We start from the raw sequence: 7027 nt of genomic DNA on the forward strand, positions 1-7027 counted from the left end.
TCGGGGAAGTGAAACAGCAGATGAAAGATCTCTCTCTGACTTGTCTGTGTAAATTTGCCTTGCAAGTAGAAATAAATCATTTTAAAATAAAGAAGGAAGGAGAGAGAGAAAGAAAAAGAGAAATAAAGACAAGGACAATTATGCTGAGGATTAAGAGAAATTCAGAGAAGGAAACCCACACCATGTGCTCAAACAAAGGTGGGAAACATTCTATGAAGGAGAGAGCCTTGATGAGGAGACTGGGCGATGGCAACAAGAAGAACCACAGGGATTGCTTTCTTTGTCACCAACTTAGCAATGCTGGCATCACATATGCGCACTGATTTGAGTCCCAGCAGTTCCACTTCCAATACTGCTAATATGTGTGGGAAAGGTGTAGAAAATGGCCTAAGTGGCTGGATCCCTGCCATGCATGTGGGAGACTCTGATGGAGTTCTTGGCCCCTGTGGTCATTTGGGGAATGAGCCAGTGGATGGACGTTTGGAAGGTCTCTCTTTCTCTTTCTCTTTGTCTCTTTTTCCTTCCTTGTCTCTCTCCATCCCTCCGTGTGTGTGTGTGTGTGTGTGTGTGTGTGTGTGTGTGTGTGTGTAATGCTATTAAAATAAAGGAAGAAAAATTTTTTAAGATTTATTTATTTTTATTGGAAAGTCAGACACAGAGAGAGGAAGAGAGGCAGAGATGAACATCCTTTGTCTAATGATTTACTCCCCAAGCAACCACAGTGGGTGGAACTCAACCAATCTAAAGCCAGGAGTCAGAGTCTTCGGGGTCTCCCACGTGGGCGCAGAGTCCCAAGGCTTTGGCCATCCTCCACTGCCCACTCAGGTCACAGACTTGAGATGCACTTGGGTCTTGACACATACCCTCTCTGTCTGTTCTTGGGAACCCTGCAACCACCAGCAAGTGGATGAACCCAGGTTAGCCTGCCAGATGCAAACCATACCTCAGCCAGCTCAGCCCCATCACCCAGCTGACCCTGAATGTGACTGTGGCTGCCCTAACCTACTCAGACCCAGCCAAGCCGAGACAAACCAGAAGGCCTGTTCAGCTGGCTCCCCAGCATCATGAGAAGTAGGCACTGTTGTCTCATGCTGATGAACTTGCTGCAGTTAATTGCAGAGTGAAAGCTGAGTGTGACAAGTGCAGAGGCTTGCTGTCAGACAGGAAACAGCCCAGCCTTAAGTTGGTCACAACCAGTCCCTGCAGCTGAGAATGACCTAACAGGCACTCAAGAACACCCCTGAGAGCCTTAGAAACATCACCCCAACTTACATCTCGAATCCCGGAGCCTGTTAGGCAGCTATGTGTCACTAGGATAAACATCCCAGAGGAGACACTGAAGGAAGAATTGGGTTTATTTCAGCTCACAGTTGTAGAGATTCACAGTGCAAGACCAAAAATGCCCTATTGATTTGGCCAACTGCTGAGGCTAGGACCAGACTAGCACAGTGCATGAGGAGGGAGGGAGGACCACACGTGAGCAAGGCAGCACAGTGTGAGGCTGGGACCATAACAGGCCAATAGAGAGAAATAACTTCTTTATTTTTTGTAAAGATTTATTTATTTTATTAAAAAGTCAGATATACAGAGAGAGGCGGAGAGACGGAGAGACAGAGAGGAAGATCTTCTGTCCGATGATTCACTCCCCAAGTGACCTCAATGGCTGGTGCTGTGCCAATCTGAAGCCGGAAACCAGGAACCTCTTCCGGGTCTCCCACGTGGGTGCAGGGTCCCAAAGCTTTGGGCTGTCGTGACTGCTTTCTCAGGCCACAAGCAGGGAGCTGGATGGGAAGTGGAGCTGCCGGGATTAGAACTGGCACCCATATGGGATCCCGGGGCATTCAAGGCAAAGACTTTAGCCACTAGGCCATGCCGCCAGGCCTGAGAAGTAACTTCTAAGGACACACCAACAATTGAAACACCTTCCACCAGGCTTACCTCTTTTTCTTTTTTAAAGATTTATTTATTTTATTACAAAGTCAAATATAGAAAGAGGAGGAGAGAGAGGAAGATCTTCTGTCCAATGTTTCACTCCTCAAGTGAGCCGACACGGCCGGCGCTGCGCCGACCCGGAGCCTGGAACCAGGAACCTCTTCCAGGCCTTCCATGTTGGTGCAGGGTCCCAAGGCATTGGGCCGTCCTCGACTGCTTTCCCAGGCCAAAAGCAGGGAGCTGGATGGGAAGTGGACCTGCTGGGACTAGAACCGGCACCCTTATGGGATCCTGGTGCGTTTAAGGTGAGGACTTTAGCCAGTAGGCCACGCCGCCGAGCCCCAGGCTTACCTCTTAACCTCCACTACCACAACAAATCTTCACCCTGATTCCTTTCACCATGAACATAAGACTTTGAGAATCAAGACACTAACACAAAGGCCCTACCGAGCAGGTGGGGATATCCAAACTGATATTGCAGCCGAGTGGGATGAGAATGATATTTTGTCAGCTGATGGCAGAATTACAAGAAGAAAACTGCATCTTGTGGGAGGCCTGCAGGCCTTCAATCACTGTTGAGATGGGCAGGAGAAATCTAGGAAAGGGCTGGGTCCCTCCAAGTGGGTGGGCCCAGGAGAAGGAGCTGGCTTGGAGGAGGTAGAGACTGAGGATTCAGCCAGGCGGGAGTTCAGACCCAGGAGCACCCAAAAGAAGGGAGCCCTGGGAATTGTCCCCCACAGACCTCCTGAAGGGGACACTGGATGTCCTGAGGGCATGGGAGAGAGGCCAGAGCCATGTGTCCCTGTATCTTGAGGCCTGAGGGCCCTGCGTGCACATCAGAACATTAAGGAACCTGTGTCCCACCCAGAAAGCAGCAACCACTGGGGCTTTCCAACACCCAGCAGAGGTGTTTCAATAGCTTCAAGATTCTGGGCTCACAGGGTTCAGGGTCCTCTTAGTCACACCCTCTCCCCCAGGACTGTCCCTGGATCCTGACTGGCTGCAGGACTGTCCTTTGGCACCTCTAGAGTACCTGTTCCTGAATCAGGGCACATGTGTTGTCACTGTATCCTGCATTTCATTCAAGGCACAGTCTTCTCTCTCCCATTAAGCTTTCTCCAGCCTCTCCAAATAAAGATAGTCTACCTGCTGCTTTGTTTTTCTCCACTCCATAGAATGAGTGAGCCTGTTACAACCTCTGGTTCTCTACCCTCTTGTTGCCAGGGCATGCTCTCAGGCCACACCATTGGTTAGGCTGTCAGTATATGAAATTCCTGGCTGTTTGTCATTCCAGCCTCCAACTCCAAAGGGCCCGTGATGGTGATATTATTATCTACACAGCCTTGGACTCCGTCTGAATTAACTTGATGGCTCACAAACACTGGGTTTAGATTTGGAAGGCAGCTGCTCACAGGGCATTCCACCGCTCAGCTGGGATGTGTGCCTCTCCTCCGGGAGTGAGCCTGCGGCCTCCGGTTGCTGTTTCTGTGTTCACATGAGCGGACTCCACCCACTGCAGTGTCTTCAGTACAGGGCTGATCTCTTTTCTGGGCAGCCTCCACAGCCATAGGCACAGGATCCAGGGTTCTCAGGATGCTTCCCAGTTTTTACTTGTCCTTATGAAGAAAGAAACAGTTATTGAGCAGGTCATGTATATGTTCTGGTAGAAATGCCCTGCTGTGGGTGGGGATTTATTATGTGGAGCTCTGCCCTCTCAAACCCAGATTACAATGCTGGAGAACACAATCTCCCATGTTCTCAGGAGACTGAGACTGCTGCAGGGAGCAGGCTCTCGGCTGGGAATGCAGAGAACCCTTGAGGGCTGACATGGGAGACATGATGGGAGACATGAGTCCTCTTCATTATCTCCCTCTTCCTTTTGTGGTTCTGGCCTAAGTGGTTCTGAGTACAAAGTTCTGTTAGAAGAGGCGAGCCGAGGGCTGCGGGAGAGGATGTCTAGCTCGGATCCCGAACCCAGTCCGCCATGTGCCCATGGCTCATGGCGGGCTGGGCCCGGACATGCCTGGGTGCGAGGCCTGCTTCCTTCTGGGGTGAGTACGCCGAGGGGGGAGGCCTCCGTGACTGGGCATGTCCAGGACCCACCCACCACCCTCATTGGGTGGTGGGTGAACGGGATTGGGGAGGGGCGCAACCTTGGGCCTGCGGGATTTAACCTCCGGCTGCCAGAGGCGAGCCGAGGGCTACGGGAGAGGACGTCTAGCTCGGATCCCGAACCCAGTCCGCCATGTGCCCATGGCTCATGGCGGGCTGGGCCAGGGCGGCCTGGGCGCCATTTGGCACCAGGCTGTGCCTGCTGGCCGCCCGGCCGGGGAGCTCTGGGGTATTGGACATCTGAATCGCTGCTGAGATAGCTCTAGAGTGACCCCACTGTTTCTGGGATCTGAGCCAATCCTAAAGATTCCCAATGCCAGTAACTCTTCCTTTGAAGAACTTCCAATCCCTTAATAATGCTGAGCTTTGAACACCTATCAAGTAAAAGATAAGCTCCGGCTTGTGTAACAGGCTGGCACCTAATGGTCCTCGGAGCAACCACGTGCAGGTGCGTGATTTACGGCTAGGAACGGTCCCAATCTGGGATGCCACAGCTGGGATGAGGTTCCCACCAAGGGGTGTATGTGCTGGAATGGGGGCTGCGTTCTATCTAGGAAACAGTTGCAGTCACCCGAGGCACTAGTGTGGGCTGGGATTGGATGCACCAGGCCGGTTCAGATCCCAGCACCATCTGGTGTTATGGAGAAACAGGGTAGATGTGGGACTGACTAGGCTGGGTCTCAATCCCCTTCTGAGCCATGTGTGAGCTGTATGTGGGTATGGACGAGCCATGGCTGGGCTGAAACATCCAACAACAAGAGTCAGAATGGGGTGAAAGCCAGCCAGGAAAAGCCACTGTTCCTGCTAGGACAGGAGGTGAACTGAGTAGGGTTGGCTCAAGAACCCCCTGGCAAGCGCAAAATCTGGCATTGGGAGGGGTTCTAATGGAGGAGCCTGGGCAACTCCTCTGGCAGGACACAGTCCCTGCAGGTAAGCGCGAGAAGCATGATTGGAAACAGCCCAGAATAGGCCATGGAAAGTTTCCCACTGGCATGCATTCGGCATGGGTCAGGAGCAGACCAGGCTGAATCAGTTCATGTCATCCTCTGGCAAATCCGATCACCAGAACAGAGTGTGGAATGGGCCGGGTTTGGTTGCGACAAAACCAGTACACTTTATGGAACGCCAGGGCGTGGTTGCCTGTACTGGATGTGAATGCAGCACCCATCCAGCACACGTGAGATCCAGGAAGGGAGGGGCAGAGCTGGCGGGGGGTTAAGGGGCTGGTCCCCTCGCTGGACAACCACTCCCACTGGAGAGTGTTGGCTGGGATAGAGACAGACACGACTAAGCAAGGCTACAACACCTGTGCGCTGCATGTGGACTAGATCAGGGCCACAGCATCAGCTGGCAGAAGCTGGCACTGGGGACTAATTCTGTCGAGTCAAATCACAGGACCACCTAAACAGTGCATAAACCGGGACAGAGAGACCTGGGAGGGAAAAAGTGGGTTCCCCCTTCTTGGGTCACTATTCCCGTGGGAGGGCATGAAAACTAGGACGGGGGCTGGGATGGCTAGATAGAGAGGTACTCAACAATATCTGTGAGGGCTGGATGGTTGAGTTGGTTAGATAAAACTAAGCTTCAATACCCATTGACAAGTACCAGAGCCAAATGGGATGGGGGACAGACTGGTCTTCTGCTACACATACTGGCAAACCAGGGTAGGGGGCAGTGTGGTGGGGGTTATTGTGGGTCGCCCCAACTAGGCTGCAGCTCCCACTGGTTGATGTAAGGGCCGAACCAGACTGGACTGCAACACCCATTGGTTCCAGTGCAACTCGGGACTGAAAACAGAACCAACACAGCAATTGCAACCACCAGCTGATTAGGGTGATGGACTGTGCCGGGCCCTGTGCTTGCTAGAACATACAAGCAACTAATCTGGGAATACCTCAAAGTATCTTTGGAGATCTCCCCACTTGAACTGCTGGACTCAGAATTCTAACCAAGAAAAGACAGAAGACAGAATAGGACAATCATTCATCTCAGCTACATGTTGGCAGCGAAATATGGGACAAATGGAGACTTCATGATGGACCATATCAATCAGTGGACCACCTCATCGAGCGAAACTGGCAGTGACTCATAACTGGAGAACTATTAACTCCACTTGAGCACATATCTCAGAGCATGCCCCACATCCGGGACTTGGGGTGGGCGGGAAACCGGGTGGGGCTTCTCCCTCAATATCCCCTTTTACCTCAGATACATGATGGAAACAATATGGACATAATAGCATTGCCCACCTCCCTATCCCCCTGAACCTTTTTTTTTTCTCTTTCTTGTTTTTCCTTCAACTATAGTTAACTATGTAAAGATTGTCAACAACAATACAATAAAATGGATTATAAAAAAAAATAATAATAAAAAAAAAATAAAAAAAAAAAAAACAAAGTTCTGTTAGATTCCTTTTCTAGTTAGATCTGTTCATTCACTGCTGTTGATTCCTGTAACGTCTGTTTACCTACCCGGCTGCTTGGAGTCTGTGATTTTTTTCCCTCTAATCCCTTTGTGATGTTGTTGGAGTAGTTTACATACCATTGCTCAGTTAACTTGTAACTCTTACCAACCTGCTTGTCCTGTACAAAATTGGTATAAGAAGCTCAGAAAAATGTGTGCATTGGTTCATGTCACCTGTGTACCCGTGTCCCAAAGTTCATCTTGTTCCGGATGTCACACCTCGAGTCCCAGTACCCACTAGAGAGACCAGTGAGACCTTGCCACATAATTTACAACCTTCATTAGTGCAAGGAACTCACGTGTGCTTATAGGTAATGGAACACTGGTGGGGCACAAAACACTGAGCCTATTGCTGCACTCCAGAGATCCTAGACACTACAGTGACCTGGTCCTCATGCTACAGCAAGGTGAGATTTTTCCCCTTGATTGAACTGCTGTTTTCTTTGGTGAGCATGACTGCTGGGACTGGGGGCTGGGCTCTCTGGGAGTGGGTCAGGCTGGGCTAGGCTGCTGCACCCAC

This window comes from Ochotona princeps, chromosome 8, assembly GCF_030435755.1.
Source record: "Ochotona princeps isolate mOchPri1 chromosome 8, mOchPri1.hap1, whole genome shotgun sequence".
Classification (NCBI taxonomy): domain Eukaryota; kingdom Metazoa; phylum Chordata; class Mammalia; order Lagomorpha; family Ochotonidae; genus Ochotona; species Ochotona princeps.